The 24427-nt window shown below is 29.5% G+C and overlaps 1 protein-coding gene across 5 annotated transcripts in view; it reads right to left on the bottom strand.

Moving 5' to 3' along the window:
• LOC113523562 (uncharacterized) overlaps positions 1 to 15045 on the bottom strand; it is a 176346-nt gene extending 161301 nt beyond the window's left edge. For 3 of the 5 annotated variants that reach the window (XM_052903257.1, XM_052903260.1, XM_052903258.1), the window contains exon 1: positions 13214 to 13390. The gene's annotated coding sequence lies outside the window, so the exon portion shown is untranslated. Of the gene's footprint in view, positions 1 to 13213; positions 13391 to 14719 lie in introns of those variants that run through there. The other 2 variants (XM_052903259.1, XM_026909553.3) reach the window with 2 other exon arrangements.
• Between the last annotated feature and the right edge of the window lie 9382 nt (positions 15046 to 24427).

The following is a 24427-nucleotide window of genomic DNA, read 5'->3' as shown; positions in this document are numbered from 1 at the left end:
ATATTACAGAAGCTACTATTTAAAAGTGCCCTTCCAAAAATGTTATCACAATTTTATGAATGTATTGAATTTTATGAAAATATAAATAGAAAAGGCGGCCTTATTGCTGAAAGCAATCTTTTCAAGACACCTTTAGAGCAACCGATTTTACTGTCGAAAAGTAACAAATAAAAGAAAACAAAGTAATAAACAAATTAATTAAGAAAACAATAATGAGTTATTATATAAAATTATGTAGGAATTAGAATTGAAATTTTAGCGATAATAAATTTCTCCTTTCTTTTGAACTTTACGCCAAAATTTGTCTGTTTTTGTTATCCGACTTTGTTGTAGGGATAAACGAATATGCAAAATTTAGAGAATAAAATTGCGGCATCTATCTATTATCTATGTCTGTGTTTGGTAGACTCATTAACGTCGAGATGTTAACAGTAGATTGAAATCCCGGATTATCGGTCGGCCCACACCTCTAGTGTTGAAGTGACACATGTCACTTGTAACTGGCATAATCTGACCGTGACAGCTAGTATACTTGTCACCTTTGTCACACAAAGTGCCAGTGTATCATGCACGATGTATTTTGTAACAACAATATTCAGTAAGAAAGGCCATGTTATTGAAAATGTTTATACATTTATGGTTGCACGTAGGTCATGTGCACATTGTATACTATTGTCTATTGTTTAATATGAGCGTATAATTAGCCAGCTGCATATTTGCATTGTTATTATGTTTAGGTTATTGGGCTTATTGCTGAAAATATTTATTGTATTTCACTATATGTACACAACGCATATACTTCGGGAAATGTTACTTCAGTCGTGATCATACACAAATGAAAACACAAAAAAAAATAGATACCATAAACTTAATAGATAGATAACATATTTGAATTTAGAATTCGGAATCGAGTCTTTACGAATTAATTTAAAATTTAAATATGAGTCTAATATGAGATAAATTTTCTGGATAACAAAAAAAGTTGCAAAAATTTAATGCATAATTACGAAGTAATTACGTGACATATTCACAAAAAAAAAAAACAGGAGATGAAACTTCCTTCATGTGGAAGTCGTTTAAAAAGTATGTACAGAAATTAATAATCCTTAGCATTACTATTAATAGTAAATGAGAAAGTGAGTTAGTGTGTTAACTTATAGTGCCCTAACGATTTAACTAATCACTATGAAATTTGGTATACACGTCTGAGTACTATGATGGAGATGCTACTTTTTATCCCAGTCAGTATATTATGTTATTCCGTTGCATATTCCGTTTACGTTAAAGTTAGCCAGTAATATAGAATAATATTTAATAAATTCTTCTCACAAATACATATTTGAATGAGGTATCATTCGAGAATGCATTTATGAGCATAATATTATGTTTACATTATATATTTCTATAATATAGTTTATATTATGGTAAAATATTTGATAGGAAGAAATAAAAAGTAATGATAATATTTACGTAATGTATTATTATAATTTTTTATATAATATAAATTCTTTAATTTAAATTATTAATTATGACAAAATTATATAATCTACATAATATTTTATATTATGTAAACTTTATTATCTACACAGTGGTCTTTGTAAAGTATCGAACTACACATGCCAAATTTATTTTAAACAAATTCAGCAGTTTATTAAAGCTAATTTTGATGTAAATAATAAAGTATGTTAGTCGTATATATAATAGTTTTTCTTATATATATCTTAGAGGGTTCGAAAAACATCAATTGTCACAAACATTTTATCGGATACAAGCACTCAGCAGCACGTGTACAGAATATCTTTAGAGGAGCACTGAACTTGCTCTGGGTGCATTGACTCATACCCAGGCATTCTCAGGACCTACCCACAGTAATGTCAACCATAAAACAGGTGAGATATCTCAGTGTGCAGGGTTTATTTTTAAAAAACTTGCTCATCCTCCAAGCATTGTATTTTACCGTTAAAACAGACAACTTTTGTTGTACGTACATTGTATTTTTAAACATATTTCATAATTATTTTCTCTGAAACAGGAATATACTGAGTTTCGGAAAAACTGTTGAACACGTTTCTATATACAAAACTATATACAGCCGTCGGCTTGTTATTTAGATAAAATGTCTCATAGATATATATTCACCTGGATAAAGTCCAATTATGTAAAACTCGAAATTTCTTTCATGTCCGTTTAGTTGTTTCTTTGAACAAAGAACATTTGAATATCTAAGGTTTTATATATTTATAATTAATATTATATTAAATATAAATTGGCATTTAACTGGTAAAATTAATAACTTATTTTATAATTAGCTATATACATTTTTAGCGACTTCAAATAAGGGGGACTTACTTAATTCGTTTGTAATTTTTTGCATCACGATATGGTCATTAATTCTAAACCGATTCTGAACCTTTTTCTGCAAACAATATAGTTTATTTTCATATTGGTTCCATATAAATTATGCTATCAATTTGTGTGTACGAAATATTGTAAATATATTCAATAAAAAACAACTAGATTGCCTTATATTTTTATCAAGAATGCTCCACTAGTTTAGGGACCTTTCGAGGCTAAACGAAACTCATGCTTATGAGCGGCCATTTTATATTTAAAGGGTAAGAAGGGAGTGGCAACACATAAAGGCTGTCACTGGGGGCTATGTACGATAAAGTCCGTATAATATTATTATGCGATACCCATGGATAAAGTTGTTCATACCTCTGTAGGATGTGGAAACAAGCCGCCCGCAATATTGTCATTTCATGAGTAATAAATTTTTGTTATAGTTAGATCTATCTCTAATCGAGGTCTGCTTTTCCGAAATCGGTAAAAGTAAACTAAGTTACCAAATTTTTTATATATTTTTTCGTTTTGCATATCATCATCATCATCATCTTTCATCATTTCCGCATTTACTGGGAGTAAATTCGCATTTACTTTTTATATATACATTAATAAATATTTCTAACATTTAAGATTAAGTTTTGCCAGTAGTTGTTATGCATGGCAAGCGGGTTAGCAACCGCAGTTAGGCTTTGTAACGTTTTAAGAGGGACGCTGCTACCCATTTCTGTACTATAAAATTTCCTTAGTTGCCGGGACTATACGACTAAATAACACAAACATGAGTCATTATTATTTATTATTATTATTACTCATTTATCTCTTCAGAATAAAGAAGAAATTAAGGAAACAAAGTTACAGGGAACTTGAGATAAAATTCTGTAACAAATCGTTCGACCAGGCGGCAGCGTGATAATATGAACTAAGCTAATAGAGAAGAATGGGGATATGGCACTAATGACAAGAACCCATGTTCAGTGTTTTATGGAATATAATAATTATAGTTAATGCTTAATTTCTGTAACTCCTTTATTTTGTGTATTTATTGATTCATTTGTTGTCACGTTAATTCTTTTACGGGATAAGCAGAGTTATAAAGGCATGTATGTATGTAAAGATTTACATACAACTCATGTTTCATCCATTATTTTCTGCCTTTATTTTATTTTTATTATTGTACATAACTGTACAAAACCCTTCACGTAATTGTGAATCATGATCGACTGGAGGTCACTGCTCTGCCAATACAGACAATTTATAGTCTAAGCAACACCTTCCAGTGTTCGTAACTCCACCAATACACCTAAATGTACGTAGCAATAAGATAAAATATATGTTATTCCTTGATTTATTATTTATGCATAAAGTTTATATTATATCAATTTAATTCTTCAGTAATAGAAAATATTAATGAAATTAATCCGTGTGACAGCGGCAGGCTTGCTTCCTGTTGTTTTATTCTAAAATGCTCGGCGAAGCGTAGATCAATTGCTCGAACTCTATGGCCGGCCAGTTGCCAACTAAGCTTGCAAATTTTCCGGACTATGCAGGTCACTTTAATTTTATATGTTATCTATATTTATATGTTATCCATTCTATATATAATAATAACTATTATATATAGCATCATATAACATCAGCCGTTTGCTGTTCACTGCTGAACATAGGCCGCACCTATAAGGGGAATTTTGCCAGTAGTTCCCACGCTTGGCAGGTGGGTTGGCAACCGCAGTTAGGCTTCTACTCATCCCTCGACTGTTATGTTTCCGTAGTCACCTTTTGTAATACCCGAAAAGAAAGAAGTGACCTATTCTATACACGGCGAAATAATATAGGTGACAATAGGTATACGGTAGTTAGCTCATATGAAATCATTTTACAGCTGCAGTAACTTGACGTAATAATGATATGCAAGTCACATGGATAGGTGCTCTCTAGCGGCGGCGATTTTGCTCTATATACATACATACATAAATAATATTAACAATATTAATCTACAAACTAAGCAGCATTTTTTAATATTTATAATTCCATCAAGATATCCAATTATACGTAACAAAAAATATGAAAGTAATATTATTTTCACTGTAATGATTGATGATATACTAAATAAATCATTTAACCGTGAAATTATATGTAGAAAAAATCGATAGTATCTATTTAGTCCAGTTGTGAATTTGCGGTCAAATAGTACATGTTTATTTACATAACTAGAAATGTAGCCAGTGTTTATTCAATACAGAACCAAGTTATAATATAAATTGGCATGTTTGATTTATCTATTCCAATGCATATTAATTGGCGCTGATTTGTAATTGAACTAACTTATGTTATTGTGCAATTGTATGTAGGCAAGGACCCTGTTGAAGTCATGATTTGGTATTAATGAGCAGCAGCGGAATTAATACATTTTCCAATAAATTATAATCCTTACAAACATTATAAATATAAAAGTGAGTTTGTTTGTTTGTTTCTTTGTTTGTTATTTCTTAACTGCTTAACTTAACCAATCACAATATAAAACAAAATTTCTTATTAAATTATAAAAGTGTACATGCACTATATGAGATCGAAAAGGTCATATGATACTTATTATTCCGTTCAATCGACATATTCCAGTGACGTGAATAAAATGGTGGGTAAAAGATAGTAAGATACATTTCTAAGGTAAAATAGAAATAATTACCTACCTGTTGTTCACTTTTATGTATGAAATATAGATTTACATAATTTAACTCAAAATTATATGTATGAATACACATACTAATAAATGTACACACACGTATACACACACACATATATACACATATAAATATATGTATATACACACACGTGTGTAATGTGTGTGTGACGAAATTTGATGAGAGGGTTAAAATTTTGGCTGTCTATAATGTATGAGAGGTCGTCTTCATTATTCTCCTTACAATATGGGGCATTTCAAAAAACGTGCCTACAAACATTTAAAAGGATGGCAATGCACATGCAACTCCTGTCGTGTTGCAGGTATTCATGGGTGAGGGTAACCGCTTTCCATTGAGTGAGCCATCTCGTTTATCAGCTCGTTTATCTCCTACAATAAAAAAAAAAAGTTTCATCGGAAAACTGTGGTTAGTGTTAATGACTAGGTAAATATAAACTTTCTTAACTTGAATTCACTTAGGTAGATGGTAAGTTCAATGCCTTCTCTTGGATACATTACGTATGGTAATGGTGTTTGTTATTAACATAAAGTTATTTGGAAATTAAAATTATCTCAGTGTCGAACAAAGACAAATAAAAACCATGAGTGTGACTAATTCTACGTATAAAGAATACGAGATGATTATTTGTGCATTCTTGACACGTTTTAATCAGTTAGATACACTTTTCATGGTCTCTCTTGATTAAAATTTAAAGTAGTAAATGAAAAGTTTTGACCCTCTATTGTATATAAATAAAAAAAGAAAAACATAAGCTTTATTCTACGTTTAAAGTTATTAAAAATTAATGTTGAACTTAAAACATAATATTATAATTCTAAACATGAGTGGGTGCGAGACCGAAGTCGCGATTTTATTAATGGCTGCTTGGTAATAATGACGTACTTTATTTTTACCCTAATTTTATTCTACGGTTATATATTAGTAGATATATACATTCCTTTTACTATCGCACCGTTCGCCTTCAACAGGGAATTTGCCCTCATAGTCTAATACCTAAATGGTCGCTTTGTTAATATATTTGATGTCATTATATTAATATTTTGTTACCATAGACACTTTTGTGTGCCTTTACTGACATATCTAAAATTTATTGTCCAGTGTAGTTACAAAAACGTCAAAAGTAAAAAAAAAACATAAAGAAGTATAAAAGGATGTGTACTTATTAGTATAAACAATTTTGTATATTGTTGACGTACAATGCGATGAGAATAAACAATAGAAATCGCCCGTCGTAAAAGCTTTGAAATTTTTTAACTAGTCACTAGATGAACCAGTGGTTTTGCTTGTATAAAACAGAATGAGATGTGTATATGATGTTATATACTAATTATATTTTATTCTCTATGTTGAATATTATTCAAGACTTTTCAGTCGTTTAGCGTGATCAAATTAGAAATATTCAAACATATTTACAATTGCGTTAGAAACTTCGAGAATTATTTTTATATTTTTCTATATTATAAAAACTTTCGCACTTATTTTTGTCAGTCAATAATAACATTTTTATTTTGAACTATAAACTCATTTCGTAAAGTATATTACGTACGTTAGAAAGGCAAAGTAATGTCTGAAATATTATTACTTATTAATTTCGAAGTTTAATACAATTTTCAAATCTATTAATGTGCATAATAAGTTTATGTATTTCACAAAATTTAAACCAAATTTATTCTAAGCCATCTAGGTTTCGGCATAGAATGGTCCACACCTTTCTTTCCTGTGGGTGTCGTAAGATGTATCATAGAGGGATCCTCTTCGTCCTCTTAAAATATCACCAAAAGCCAAACTGCGTTTGCCAACCCGCCTGCTAAGCGTGGCAACTATTGTCGAATACCCCCTCATGAAGAGGCTGTGTTCAGCAGTGGACAGTTAACAGTTGATACAGCATACAACAACCCAAATTTAAAAATAGAATAACACTCGGATGCAATCACGTGTTAAATAGTATTACGCGTAACTTTCGCTCGACGACCTGTTGCTTCGATCTGTGTCTATAGATCGTTATATATAATTAGTTGCGTCAGAATACCGCTACGTATGCGACTTACCGGGTCCGTAGTTAGTCGCGTGTGTGGAATAAGTTATGCTGGCGACTTTCACAAGCCCGGCGCCGCAAATCTTCAAATGTCTATCGAATGATGATCGGGCTTGCGTGTCTTTTGTGGCCAGCGCGAAGGAGGATTGACCAAACCAATGAACGAAATAGCATACTCTTCACATTGATTCACTATTTTTTGTTTTGTAATTCGAGCGCGTTTGACCACAACTTTTAAACGGCTTCATAGTGGAGGCTTTCAATTCAACGTTACTTTTGTGTGTGCACTAAGTATTATTATATTATATGTGGTAGTGCTAAGCTATATCTTCGCCAGAACGCTTATTTTGATAATCATTTTTACAATCGACAGTTTTTATATTTTGTGTTTTTTTTTTATATATAAATTTTGTGATGACCGCAATAATTGTTGTTTTTTTAACGTACTATACAACTTATAAAATATTTTTGCATATTTCTCAGTAAGGTACCTAATGAGTTCAGTGTGGTATTCATCGTTTTTTATAGGTGTCTATAACGTGTTCCAGTTATAAGATTTAATATTTTTTTGTATCAGATCCTGACTCATGGTGTGGAAAATAGCATATATAGACTATTATGTAATTCTTCATCGATCATGGTATCGCAAAAACATCTAATGTATTATAGAACTCAATGTCCGCTTTGAGGAAAACGAGTCCATTTTGTAAAGTAATACCTAACAACTTGTTATATTTTGTAGTTAATTAGTGTCTTATGAAAGTATACATAACTACCTATTACATTTATTATAACTATTACATGTAATAATTAACAGCTCGACAGCCATATAATTCGGTAAAATTGTAATTGGATTTTTCGACCGACTTCAAAAATAAGGTTCTCAATTCGGATGTATTTTTTTATGTTTGTTACCTCATAACTCCGTCAGTTGTAAACCGAATTGGAAAAATCTTTTTTTATTTAAAAAGGGTACTCTTACAGACTAGTTCAATAGAAATTTTATTGAAAATTGATTCAGTAGTGTAGTTCTTAAATCAAAATAACTACTTTCGCTACAATTGTAATTTTGTAGTTTGTAGTTTTTATAGAATTTGAATTATTCAGCTAATGTTTAAGATTCTGGAGTTCCCTGAATTTGCGAGCAGCTAGCATTTTTATTTAATTACGACTATTTATGTACATCTTTATTCATCAAACCTTTTATAAACTTACTTTAGCTATTGAAATTTTGTCTTTTTCTTTTTCATTAAATTCTCAATTTGAAAGACCGTGACAAATCACTGTAACAGTTAAAATAGGTTCGCTTAGGATGTTTTGGTTTTTACGAAGAAGGGGGTTAATGTTTACAAATTTGTTGACTCATGTCTAATCATAAACTGTATAATGTATATATTTATATATATTATATATGATAGGGGATATTTATAAATCAGAACTTGCGTTATAATTAATTAATGTGGTATATCTATATAAATGAATTTATTACCATGCTTGCGTACGCTTATATCACGTTTTAGAAATACATAAAAAATAAAACAAATAATTACATTATTTACCTTCGTCGTTGGCCTCAGTGATAATTCGTGTATGAAATATTCATAGAGTAATTAAACAATTTGCAATGCCGTTCTGCTTGTAAAAATACTAGTTTAAAAATATTTTTCTTTTTTTTTTATGTATTCTAATTGAACTATTACTTTGTAACAAGTAACAATATAGGTGTTGTGCATAAAGAAGATTGAGGTAACTCGTTACATTTTGTTAAAAAAAAAAGCTTTTCTTAAATTAATTATTAAGTAATTTACATACAAAATAAGACGTTTAAAATTCGCGTATATTATTTTTGCCCATATGTTACACGGTATCTTACGTAATTCTGAACCGGTTACCAATGTGTTTACTTCTTATTATTGCCATATTAATTTTATCATAATTGATTGTTTATTTTTGGATAAAAGACTTTTTTACAATTACTTTAGTTATAGTCAATTATACGAGTATTTTAAACATTCAACGCTTTGTAAACTATTCTTTGAGTGACTTTAGGCTTTCTCATACAGCTATTGTAATTTGGTTTCGTGATGGAATCTGAAACGAGGATGTGTGTAGAAGTACCAATGGATCTGTTAGTTATTAGTATATGTATATTTATATAATGTAAGTATATATTGAATATCACATTTGTGCTCTCTTATCATATCTTAAAGTTGTTATAAATGATAATAAATAATAACGGAGATCTTAATATTAAATCCGCCGTACACAACAACCCTCACATTTATATACAACTAATGATTCGGCCCGACTTCGCACAGGTAGATAGGATTTTCAAAAATAATATGTAGTCTATATTACTCGTTGATTATGTAGCTTTCTATAGAATAAAATTGGTTGAGCTGTTTTTGAGTTTCTCCATTACAAATATACAATAATTTTTTCCTTTTTATAATAATATAGATAATAAATATGATTAAGTAAGTCAACCACTACTCAAGAAGTAGCAACCCCGTATAGATAATTGTAGGGCTTATTCTATTATTTGTAACTTTTTTTTTTTTTTTTTTTTTTTTTTTTTTTTTTTTTTTTTAATAAGAAATCAAATCAATGAACAGCTGTGATGAGTGATTCAAATTACGATTTGCCATCGAAATAAGTCGAGATTATTTAATAAGTAATATGTTATATAATCCTTACTATCTTTATTTAATGTAGGAGTTTGTTTATTACATCTTGGCTACTTAATGTCTAATATAATGGTCATAAAATAATACAATTATATTTTAGCGATAAGACCGCCTTTTGTACTTCTTAAATGTAATATATATTTATCTTTGCATTATTATTTACGTGGTGCAATAAAGAGTAAATACATAAATAAAATGAGCTAAAAAAATAGCTTAAAGCTTGATCCTTGTCGATTAATATCCTAGATCATTCAAGTCGTATAACATAGATTGTGTTTCTTTATAATTATTATTTATAAACTCTAGTTTAATAGAAGTATTGCGAAGAAGATGCTTATATAAAATAACTATGAAATATTAATATGCTACGGCAAAAGGTACCACTAAGTTGTCACGCCACTAAAACCGAGTAAATTTAAATTAGGCTAACTGTGACACTAGATGTAAATTTCATAGTAAAATCAGTAATTGGTCATACTTGCATAACGCTCTTCTTGGCGTTCGGCCGCGCTTCTCGACAGTGAGAGTGTTTCGGTGTTTTGTAGGTCATGATGATCGCGCCTTTACGTCGTGGAACACTTAGTATGAGAGAAAACTGCGCTTTTTAAGGCCACTTTACAACAATGCGAGGTGCACACTTGTATGTCAAGTGTAAGTGTCGATCGATAGTAGAATCGGATTGGATTCGTATATACATATGAAACGTTACTCACTCACTGTAGTATGGTCGTGTGTTTGATTCCTATACGAAATGTTTGTATAATTTTTTTTAATGGATGATAATGGAATGGCAATCCCGCCCGCGCTAACGGTATTCACTGACGGGGCACCAGTGAGGGATGATAGGTGAGAATGAAAAGGTTACACATATAGGACAATTATCTCACCATGATGAATACACCTGGGTTTCAGCACGATAGTTTCCAGGGGCAACTATGTGGAGGTCGATCTGATAGGGTGTATATTGTGCTAGCAATGGGACTGGTTTCCCATTATTAGTAATCCCTTCCTCCCAATGTTTATATATTATAAAAATGTATTTCGTATGCCTATAGTCTATCTAGTATGTAGTAGTAATAAAATACAAGCTCTTATTTACTTAATTTATCATTAAATGACGCTGTAAAGTTGTTTTCTTTTATACTACAATGGCAGCTAACAAGCACACGACCCGTCAGATAACAAACTGTTGCTGTAGCAAATGGACGTTTGCAATAGTGTGAAGTATTGTTTATTTCTATCTGTAGTTTAAATTTAAATATACTCGAAGAATACATTGGTCTTATAGCGACTTTGATAGCCACAAATATGTAGATTTCTTCAGTGTACCTTACAAAGGCAACGAAAAAATATGTATACACAATTTGGTTAAATGTTAAATGTTGAAATTTTAGAAAATGAAATTTAGATAAGCCTGAATCTAAAATCAGTGTTATATTTTTGATTCGAGATTAAAGTGACGCCAGTGTAAAATTTGACGGGAAAACAAAAGGAAAACGTGTATAAACAAAAATAAATTATAATTGAATAGAAAATGTTCGAATTACGTAAAAAGGTTATAAAGAAAATGAAATAAAAAATTAAGATTTGTTTTCTTTTTTGACGCTCTGTTTGTGAACGCAAATTGGAGTATTTCTATAAATAATTTACGTCCGGATGTTATTTATAAATGGAACAGATATATTTTTTTATTAATTTAAATACATTATTAGGATATCAATTTGTCTTGACAAAACGAGAGGCTATTTCAAAATTTAGAGAAATTAACTTTTCATTTTATAAAAATGAAAGGAGAAACAAATTATAAAATTATGTTCAGTGAATAAAGACTGAAGGAAGGAGGATACTCCAAAATAATATTTTTAATTTGTGGCCAATTTTTATATCAAATTACGCGGGCAAAGCCAAGCGTTAGAGTTAGCTATAAATGCTTAATTTTAATACACAATACTGTTGGTAAAAAGGGATCGCCAAATATAGCAAATATAAATTCACACTCCATTCTCACTATTGCAAAGTAGCACTCATTAAATCATATCACTTGTAATATTTTCAGCTGAAAATCGATCGATCGTGAAATATGTAAATGGGCTTTCCGTTGAATTAGCAGCTGTGGCCTAACGGTGTTACATTTTGCACGGACCGTATCGAGTTACAACACCAAGAAAAAATCCATCGACCACCAATTGTTGCACATAGATACATAACAATTTGGAACGTTTTGAACATAATTATAAATGAAATTATAATCATAATTTTTTAAAAAGTATATAGGGCGATAATCTAATGCTTGAAAGTGATTTTAAAATTATATTCATTCCATGGAGTGGAGTGTATATTATCCATAATGAAGGATGAAAGTGACTGTGTTCCAATTTTAAAAAAAATATTTTACAATTATGAATGATTCTGTAATAAATCCATAGTATGTCTACAGTAATCTAAAATATAGTAATGGCTGTATTTATTACGATGCTCCTAAGAGGTTATGTTTATATATTTTGGCGGGAAAATTATTATCGTATTTTATTTTATCAATATTATTTTTCTTGATATTATTTTGTTACTTTTAAATACAAAGTAATAAGTATATGTAATTTGGCACCCTAAATTTGGTTATATTAGCCCTTATTTGGTCATTATTGTAAGTTTAAATTTTTACATAACTATAAATATATCGTGTTGCTTTATATTGTATATTTTTTTTATTAAAGATTAATAATAATAATAATAATATTTATTTGCTTTAAACATGGTATACAGTGATGTTATAATTATATTTGAGAGTGCACATGTCTTGCTAAAATCATATAGAAAAATATAATACAAATGTCAAAAACGTTTTTATTTATAAACTTTCTTATGATAAATATAAACAAATAACTTTTATTTAACACTTACATTCTAATCCTAATGTATGGGTATTATAAAAATAGTATTTTTTATTGTATAACTTTCTTATTAAAAAGTATTTTATTTCGATCGTTATATAATTTTATATCTCTTGAATTTAGTAGGTAATTATTTATTACTTATATAAATATATTTCTTTAATATAAATTTTATATTTAGTTATGAGATTTCAAAATAATTATACTTCAACTAATCTATTTCATTATTTTAATAATAACATTCACTCACCTATGATATTTTCAAAATTAATAACTGCTTTCTCCGCAATATTAATATGCATAATCGACCAGTTGTATATACTAAAAACTAATTTACTGTCATATCTAAACAACCTAATATATGTAGTTAATTCACAGTTTGACATGACCTGTTTGATTTCACTATATAATCATCAATCATTTATAACATTAAATAAAATATACATCATAAATTGCGAACCGCGAAAATCATTTATCAACGTGTAACGGACCATCTAAACAGCGCTTTCTTGTCGCAAGAGAGAGTAGAAACTCTATATTATTATGAATACTTACCGCGACAAATGTTAAACAAAACACAATCACTGTAAAGCACAGAGTTCGCAAGTTCACAGTCACAAGCCGCTTAGTTCAAAGTTTCTAAGTTCGTTCCGTACTTGGCCAGTGTCGTTGTTGCACTGAGCGATTGAACGGAAGAGCTGTGCGTGCTTGCGCGCGCGCTCGCCTAAAAGTAAAACCGAAACCGCGAACGGACTGCTTACCGCGTAAATCGGAAAGATTTGCGGTCACAATGCGTCGTATGCGCAGTCGATATTAAGGTTAAGGATAGAAAAGTGGTAAAGGCATAGAGAGAGATATGTGAATAATTTTTCTTAATCAATTCGATGCGGCATGATTGCATGATAACAGATTAATTTGTAATCAGTACCGAGTACCGCAATTAGAGCGCGTACCGATACAGATGGTTACACGATATAATTGTAAATATTTAGGTAACAGATGTGCTGGAGTGTTGTGTAAAATAGGTGTTTCGTGATAATGTTGTTATTACATTGAATTTGTAAAAAAATAATTTAATACCTGTATTAATAAACAATCACAGTGATTCCATCGTCACAAGACATTTTCCGTAGCGTATGTAATTATAATAAAATTATTTCAATAAAATATCTATGATAATTAGAACTGAAAGAAATTTTGTAAACATTTTTTCTAATTATTTAATTTTTAATAGGAAGAAGAATTAACTTTGGGGAGAATTTAATTATTAATAGTAATGGCATAAATACATAGTATTAAATAATTATTTTAATTTATTTATATTTAAATGATAATAAATTTCATTGTTAAAATTTAATATACTTATTCGTTTAATGCAGCTGAACATTGAATCGGATAATCCCTTCCACAAAATAATTATAAAATGTAAGCACCTATTATTATATATTTACATTGTGGAAAAACTAATTTTAAATATATTATTTTGAATATCAACATAGTAAATTTTCTATATACTACAGTACGAACACTAATTACAATTGATATTAAAATAAAGTAATAAACCAAAATGTCATGCTATAGATAACTGTAGTGACATCTGAAATAAATGTTGATTAACTTTAAAATAATTTTGGAATAATATTAAAAAATATTGATTTAAGTAATGTAATTAAATTAATTTTATAGTAATATAGTATAAAAAATAAACTAAAGAAAGTAAGGTATAAATATTGCCAATAATTTTACATGTTAAAATTGTTGTTAAGTTATATTTGAGGTTGACATAATTAGTGGGTTCTCAGAAATCACAATAAAAATAATTAAGACATATAGATTACGATGTTAGTAGTTTTTAAGTATAAATATGACAAATATAGCTACAATAATAGCAGTAAATTAACTAATTAATAAGTATTAATTAATAATTATTAAGTAACTTCTTCTCCACAAATTAAATATTAGTCACTAAAATAATATAATAATGAAAAACTCAAAATAAATTCATATATTACAATTTTATAGATGAAAATACAAATTCAATTTCTGAAACAAAATAATTACCATTGTAATGATTTATATTCAAAAGCTAAATTTTTCATTACATTTTGCTTCATAAAATAAATAATAGAAAACAATTTAAAAAAATAATCACTATTTTCGAAGTAAAACGTATTTTTGCAAACGTGAAATAAATAATTACTATAAAAAGAACTGAACAAGTTCAATCAGATCATATCACCATAATTTGCGTCACAGTTTTATAATATAAACTCATTTTTCGGTGTCACAATTATCTCGAACTATAGCAATTTCGCATTAACACGGCGTCGCGCTCCGACTACGAGCTGCCCTCTATTAGTTCGTGTTCTATGGGAAACTCGTGCCACCGACTCAGTCACAATACGAGCTCTTTAGGTTATTTTAGTTATTTATAAATGAATGCCGATGCTGTCATCTAATGGTATCTAACCGTACGTGTAGATGTATAGATTTATAAGCGGATCTGGTGTTTTATTTACATATTATTGTTTTAATTGTATGTAGTATTGAGGTGTAATCTTAATCAATAAACTCTTTTGGTTTTCTTTTAATGGAAGATAATAGAATGGTAACTCTGCCTGCACTAATAATGTATGCTGGGTACCAGTGAGGGATGATAGATGAGGATGAAGCAGATCAATTGGCCCATCGTGGTGAATTCATCAAAACTTCTAGGGGGAACCGCGTGTAAGTTGACCTGTTAAGGTATATTGTTAGCAATGGCCTTGTCAGATCTCATTACTAATAATACCATTTCACCCAGCTCCTTTGTTATAGTTTGGTATAGTTATAACGTTTTTTCTTTTTATAATAGCATGACATCGTCATATCAGGCAATATCTATCCACTGCTGAACATAGGCTTCTTCCACAGACATGCCATAAGGAGCCATCCTGAGCCACCATCATCCACTGACTTCCTGCAATGCATTAAAACTCTGTCTAGTACTGGTTGCGTATTCCTACTTTGCGTTTACTTGTACGGGGTCGCCATATAGTACCTTTTTTTCTTATTGGTCCATCATCCATCATATCATGACAAGTTACCATATTATTCTGAACAGGCATAGTGACAATACAATTGCCGTGTGGTCCCAGCATAGAATGGTACACCCCTTCCTAACCCGCGGGTGTCGTAAGAGGCGACTAAGGAAATTTATTGGGCTAAGGATAGGCCGCAGCGTCCCTTTTAAAACATCACCAAAGCCTAACTTACCAACCTGTTTGCCAAGCGTGGCACAAAATCTTCCTTTACGGGGAAGGATATGTTCTACAGTGGACAGTTAAGGGCCGATATGACGATGATGACAGAGACAATATGGTCGATGAATGTTAATAATTGAAGTCTCGTACTAAGTAGAGCTTTTGCTATGAGTACTAGACTGTTAATAAATTTATATCGTATCAGCCGTTATCTGATCACTGCTAAATATAGGTTTCTTCCATAGTTTGCTATAAGGAACGAGATCATGCCTTATGACAGTTTGCCATTGGGAGGATTTCGTCAGTAGTTACCACACTTGGCAAGTGGATGGACAACTGCAGTATGGCTTTTGGTGATGTCTTAAGAGGGACACTGCGGCTCATCCGCCAAATAAATAAGTTTAGATATTATAGTATTTTTCAATATGATAATTTAATATGAGTATATTAGATTATTTGATGTCTTTTGTGATATGCCTTTTAATCTCTTGCAAGATAAGGGTATCATTATATATGCATGTAGTTCTATATTAAAAAATAAGCCATAAGAAAATAGTATTTGTATTTTATTTTTATTGTTTAAAAACTTTTGAAACTCTAGAAACTTACTAATTACAATTCTAAAACTTTCTCGACTAATGAAGGTATAGTTACTTTTCTAATTTTACTTTAATGAACGTTGAGCTATTTAGTTTCAGAGTCTTAACGATCTTCAATATAAAATAGTCATTAGCAAAAGTCTTAAATTGTTAACCTCAGCGGCAGAGAGTTGCTTAATTCTACATAGTTTTTTAACTTAACAATAATGTTGTTAAAATATGATAATAATTTTAATAATTAATTATGCAATAAATTTGTAAGCGGGCAGGTTTTAACAGGCGGCGACTTTTATATTATGCTGTTTGTATATTTACGCTTATATCGATTATATGTATATGAATATAGATACATAAATTCATACGTATAATGATACATATACATATTGTTTCTTATGTCAAGATAAGTATTTATAATATTATGTATTATATGGCAATAAACATTGTAAATGCAGCATAATTTCCGTTGATAGAAATTGTATGTTAGGTTTAAAATGGCTATTAATCTTTCGACTTTGTGTAATGTCCTTCATCATCGATTTTCCAGAAACTACTATAAAACAAATAAAAAGTATAAGCGTTTTATGGACAGTAAAGTGAAGAAAATTCAAAGACCCCTTTGTCGCTTTTCACTAGCGCCTCCGACGTCAATGAACGATTTCCTATAGTAAAAAAGTAATAAAGGAAACGCGAGCGAAATTGGCCTCAAGAGTGAATCTCAATAAAAGGTTTAACTTAGTTTTCAGCGGCCTCCGCGTATATTAAAGGGGAAATTTAGAAGGGGTTAAGGGATTTTGATTTGGGGAGACAAGGAAAAGGTGGCACCTCCGTATAAATTGAGATCTAAAGTGATGGCAAACTGTCGCAAATTTGACAAATGTCTGTCAAAGTTCGCGTTCCGGGAAACGTGTGAGTTATAATAACTTTTTTACGACTTTACTTTTTTCCATATAAGTACAACGCTTGCGAGTCCTAAAATAAATTTACTTAACTTTTTTGATGATAACAATTTTTATCCGACTGATGAAGCTAGGAAAGTTATTCGGTTGTATGCATTTTATAATAATACATGTTTTTTGCAGTTTAAATGGATTGATGGTTTTTGTTTCTTTGGGGATTCGTCAAATAAATTTGTTGTTGGTTTTATTAATATTTAATAATATATTTATTTAGATAAATTATATATGTATTATAGTTATATGTATCAATATATAGTTAAATATTATAAACATTAAGATACGAGTATAAACATACACATACTTATATGATCCTCAAAGGTTTAATAATAGACTTGCTATTAAATAATTTATATTATACATACATATATATATATATATATATATATATATATTGTGTATATTCACTATTATTGTTTAGATTTCTATAGAATACTTACTACGGCGTAATATTGTTTTCCCGCTTTAGATTTGTTGTGAAAATTTGTTCTGGGAATTATTGAACTAATGAAACTTGTGTGAGTGATCTAATAAACCTGTAACCCGTGTAGTTTGTGGAACTAATCACTTATAAAAAGCTATTTATTAAAGATGTTGGAACCAGCCACGTATATTCTACAATGAGAATTTGTAAGTTCGCAGACAAAAATATTTCACTGTTATTTCACTCAACGTACATTATATTTATTACATGTGTTACATGATTTGTTATATGCTGTGATATGCGTTTGAATTATTATTTTTTGCTTATATATAAGTTTCCATAGCAATTTATTGTTTTATTTTTATAGTATACTTTACTATTATTATTTTACCCATAAATCTTTACTGCTACATATAGACGTCCTCCAGAGATATAAATATAAAGACCATTCTCATTTATTGACTCCTTATAACTTATTTAATATCGTTGTTTCAACTAATATGGGGCCGTTCTACATGTTGCAAACACAACTTTTACGACATATATTTTAACGGAAATCAACCTTTCGTCTCTTTATTGCTAATATACGTTACTTGATAGATTTTTTAATAATAATATAATTATTTTAGCTGATCGCTTGAGTGATGGTTCTGTCTATTTTTTATCATGAAGTTATAACACGATCATTACTGTATTTCAGTTTAAAGAGTACGTAACTGCAATATCACAAGGTATAATTAACTATTCTGGGTTTTAAATGCTGTACGTGGAACCTTTAATCAAGAATTTCAATTACAAAAAGCCTTACTAACCAAAACAAAACTCAAATATAGAACCATTGATTAATACCCCACTAGGTTTTGGGGATTGAAGCATATTACTCTTTGTTCTGTGATACTCATTATGTTTGTGTGTACCTATATATTCTATTCAAGACGTAGGCCATCAGCTTTGTCCAAAGAGAAAAATAAACATGCTGGAATAATCATGTTTAAAAGGACCGAGTGTTGACACCGCTTTATTTTTATTTCCTTTGTTTGGCCAGAGGCTTTTTTTCTTTGTAATTTGGATTTAAAATTCCACCTTATTCGTGTTCAGTTCGTTCAATTTTAGGGTTGTCACATTGTCAGCTGTCCCATTTATCGATAAATTTTATATTTTATTCAGTCTACAATACCAGTAAAAAAGTGTTTCATAAAAACCTTGCAATATTGGAACACCAGTATGGTTCAGTTAAAAATATCTATTTGTGGAATCATAACTGCTGATTTTTTCATCCTTTCGGCTGAATTAGTTAGTATCAATACTATATATTTAAAAATAGCAAATTTAAATCAAGTACGTTTCATAACAATAATATTAATCTCGTTATTTCCGTAGCAAAATTGGGTTAGAATTCATTTCATTCTATTACTATTAATTCTATTTAAGAGAATTAAAATTTATCTTTCTTATATTCTTTACTAATTTCTTTGTAACTTTATTTACATACATAATTTTTATTTCAATACTTATCTGCCTTCACAAATTATTTTATTAGTTAATAAACGTGTTACTTTTGTAATCGCAATAAAAAGGATATCCTCATTCAAGTATTACGCTTTCTCAAATTATTTTTACTTTTACTAAGACGCTTGTTACTCGACTACGATTCATTGGTTGATTGAATTTAAACTTAATATACAGACATTATATTATTTTTCAATATTAATAATTGTATTGTATTGTATTCTAAAATCGTTATTGTACATAATTCATACTGAAAACATTAAAAGATTTAATACTTTAATTTTGATTTTGTCGAGATAACAATTGTATATCAATTGCATTATTCGAAAATCCTGAGTTGCTAACCCTAATTACATTACACAGGTATTATACAGTACGAACAACATTCATGCTTACTTTCGCTCGAATAATAAAAATTGTGTGGATTTGGCGAATGTCCAAAATACGGTATTGTTCTTTTTCTCTTCTGCATTTAGTATCCTACTTTGTCTTAATTTGCATAATTATTTAAAACTTGTATTATATTATGCAAACCATAAAACCGCGTCTTGAAATAAGTGTATTGTATAAAAAAAGAATCCTTGATGTCCATATATCACGAATTAGGAGACAGATGTTAGTTATTTTTAATGTAATAAACACCGTTTTAACTTACGTGTAATTTGGTCGAGAAAGCTCGACTAGTTTCTGGACTAGTTTATTAGATAGTTGTTTATTTTACGTATGTGTTTTTGTATTTTTTTTACCGTTTTTACAAGTCATAAGCCACAAGTTTTGCTCGTGAAAATTCGCTGTGATTTAGAATGTGTTTTGTAACAATTTCAGAAGTGATTCTAAAATGTCTTTAAATGATTTTAAAGTCACATTAACTACAATAAAATATAAATTAAAAATATTCACCAAATTGTAATATATATAGAAGTATATGTATATTAAAACATAACGCATTATACAATATTTGTACTGACAGGAAATTAATGCTCTAATAAAATTAATTATGAAGTACTCCGAAGTAAAATAATATTTAACATGGATCGTTCATAAACTTTTCTACAAAGAAAACATTACGCGTCGACAGCTAGGCAACAAATTTGAAAAGTAAGCAATGCCTTTATTAGAACAACAATTTGTTTTAGCGAATTATTAGTATGCCAAAATTTATCCTCGGTTTATATACAGAATGTTAACGATACGAATAACCGACGATAGTATTTGTAAACTTAATAACAATAAACCTAAGAAAAATAGGTTGAAACAGAAATCGAAAATCATATTGAAAACATTTAATTTGGTAAGTTTTATTGTTACAACGGTAAGATGTATTATTAAATATCTGTAGCGGAAGGTTTGCTATTAAAATAGAGACGATGACACCAGCTCATGCAAATTCTGAATTTGGAAACTTACTAACTTCATCTTATTGAGCTTCTAGTGTTTAAGCATTTTTTTTTTAAATATCTACTTTTTAAATATTATCCATTATCTACCTAGGTAGGCAGCGTTAAAAACTTTTCAAAAAAAGGATGAGATGATACTATGCTTTCACGAAGGAAATGTGCTTCCATGGTATCATCTCTAATAAATTTCTAAATACTATAAACCAGCTATTTATAGATTGCTGGTTTATAGTATAGCACAAGGAATAGGCAATAATTGTTATTTTCTTTCTTGTGTCACATGTAGCCACCGCTTCGCTGCGCACCATGTCGATATGATTTCTGTTACAGACGATTTTGACGCCAATTAAAACAATATCGGTTAGATGGCCACGATGTAGCAATTACGAAAAGATATTCCCAAGACCTTAAACAGATAAATAAAAATAAATATTCTTCTCATGTAATCTGTAATGGGGAAGTGAGAGGCATTTGTCAAATATTGGCGTTAGGAAGGGGAAGGGATTGTTACATTGTCAGGTGGACCTCGATGAAGTGCCATCGCGGAAACCGTCGTGGTTAATTCCCAATGAACTCGTCACGATGGGCTATTATGCAAGTAAAGACTAATCAAATACTATAAGTACTCGAAACCTGTATTCAAATGTTGTGTATCCAAATTCTGCATGTTGGATATTCAAGTACCTAAAATTCTAGTACGTATTCGAGTCATTACTCGAGTTAACTTGATATATTATTTCGGATGACTACATTGTACAAACCTTTCTCTTACTGGTGCTAAATATGTACTAATCTTCACTTATTTAAACTTTGACACGAACCGAAGTAACAATGAATGGTCCACGGCTATAACTTCTTTCATTTATTACCGCTGAAGTTATGAAACTGCCTACTTGTCGTCTCGTCGTCCACTAGTCGTTTAATCAATTTAGAGTGATGAATGGCTATATTTCTGCAAGATGGTCGAGTTCATTTTTTGTCATAATAATTTTCATTGAGTCCGTGTTGTCGCAGTATCTCATTGAAACGATTTACGATAAATCTATGAAATTTAGGTTTAGAAGTTGCTGAGTTGGTGCAGCGTTATCTAACATTTTTAATCGTCTTAAATGAGATGTTTTAAAAATATACATTAATATTATTATTCTATAATATTTCCATTCTCATAATTTTTTTGAGTTTAAGTAATTTTAACCGTATTTTAATACTTATTTTTTTATTTTCCTTCCAAGAGAAAGAGGTCTCAATTCGTCATATTTTATTTATTTTTATTTTGTATGACATTGCAATGATAGTATCATCACTTAACATAATGGTTTCCTTGTATATTATGTAAATTTGCGCCACATATTCCATAACAGAAAGACCTAGTTTACCTCGTTATCAGTCGTCACATGACCTGGTGGTTGCAAAATCGTCGTCGCCAGAGGGCACCTGTCGATGTGACTTGCATATCATTTAATACGTCAAGCGTCGTAATAAGCTAACTGCATACTGTATACCTATTATTAATGTCACCTATATCATTATCATTTCACTATTTCACAATATTCAGATAAGAGCAATGACAAATAGAAAAAAAAGTTACTTCAGTCGTGACAAAATTAACAGTGCGCGTAGTAAATTAATAAATAAACAAATAAATAAATGAATAAAAATTTGACTAGCAATCTTAATGTTCTTATTTTAAAACGAATTAGTATAATAGTAGTAGTTTGAATGTGAAAAAGAAGATCAAAATGAGCTCAGAAACAAAATATTCAAAAAAAAATACAGCTTAATTGAGGACCATATCAAATCTATATATCAATTAAACATAAGGTGGGAACTTTGTGTTTTTGTCAAATAATAATTTTCTATTTCTATTAATAGATTTATCTATTTATTGATATATTTAGTTGTAATGTTATACTTAACATCACTATCGTTAACACCACTCGCGTAGTGATGTTAACGATCTTTGACATTGAATAGTGTCACCAAGTTTAGCTATCGAAACGATTAAGTATCTTTGCAGAAGGTTATATAACATAGTCAACAAACAAACCATCAGATTACAAAAAAAAATTGTAAAATTCAAGTTTAATTAAATAAATACATTACGCTGTAGTTAAATAACTAACATCATTTTGTACTTTCGTCATGTAATTTATATGAAATCTCGTAATTAAGACGAGTCTGATTGCATCCTATTTATTAAAGTCGAGCTTCTAAAGCTGCTGCATTTTATACTGAATGTAAGTAAATTTTACACTTACATTAGTTAAAATTCAATAGAAAAATAATTATACTATGTCAATCATGTATTATATCCTACTTTGATTAATATTGATTATAATTACTATTATTTTAAATTATTATATTTATCAGCCATTAACCGTTCACTGTTGAACAATGATCTTCGCATAAGGGGAGTTTTGCCAGCAGTTACCACGCTTGGTAGGTGGGTTTGCAATCACAGTTAGGTTTTTATTAATAATTTGAGAGGGATACTGCTGCCCATCCTTCAACTATTTAGTTCCTTTAGTCACCTCTTATTAAATTTACGAGAAAGGAAGGGGTGGCCCATTCTTTGCAGGGATAATACGGGAATAGTAATTATAATGAGTAAATACTTATTTTCTTTTGATTAAGTATAATATTACCAATAACAAATGACAAATGTATTATTATTTTATGCCAAATAACAGTATAAAAGTTTCGGTCTATATATTTTATAAGGTATATTTATGTTTATAAATAAAGACACCTTAATTTAGATATCACGAAAGCGGTAGATATTTCAACTTATTATTTAATGTCGTTATGAATACCTTTTCAAAACGACTTAGGCGTTATTGATTGGAAACTTTTCGTTTATGTGACACAATAGTTTATTGTCATAAGCAATCGTCTATATCGATTAATATTAATTTCAATACACAAATATTATGAAACAGGTAATGTTTGTTTTGAAATGGACAGTAGCGTATCTTAATTATTTTTTTTATTTGCAGTGACTTTTAAAAGTGGAGGGCGTCAAGTCGACTATATTTTTATGTGTATATCACGTAACGAGTTTGCTGATTCTAAAACAATTTATATTGTATGTAATTAATTCTTTGTTGGTTTTAATTTTTTATGAATCTATTTAATTGTAATAGTTTTATTCCACTGTTGATTTTTTTTAAACTTATATTTAAAATTTTAACGATTTCTGTATACCAACGTCTAAGAGATCTCTGTCTGCCAGATAAAACAGTGCAAAAGACAAAGCGCCGTGTTCCCCCTGAAAAAGATTTCCGGATGAAGTTAAAACAATTGTCGTAAACGACAAACATAGTAAGTTCATAAATTTAATAATATACATATATAAAGACAGTTATCGATCTTTTACAAATTTTGTCAAAATAGTAAGTTTTCAAGCTATTATAAAAAGGTTTTAAACTGGACAGATAATTTATTGCATATGTATACGACATCTCCAAATCTATATCAATTTTGATTATTTGTATTTTTCTTAATTTCAGTATAATAATCATAAGTAATTTATGACAATTTTCTAAACTTTAGATATTGAATAAATTGACACAAAAAATATAGGCAACGATATTCATCTTAGTCGCTATTCTTTTTTTTATACAATTGATAAATATTTATATATAT

Source organism: Galleria mellonella, unplaced genomic scaffold (assembly GCF_026898425.1).
Source record: "Galleria mellonella isolate WM207_F2 unplaced genomic scaffold, CSIRO_AGI_GalMel_v1 utg1380, whole genome shotgun sequence".
Classification (NCBI taxonomy): domain Eukaryota; kingdom Metazoa; phylum Arthropoda; class Insecta; order Lepidoptera; family Pyralidae; genus Galleria; species Galleria mellonella.
The sequence above is the reverse complement of the archived record's forward strand: the minus strand, read 5'-3'. Positions and strand labels throughout refer to the sequence as shown.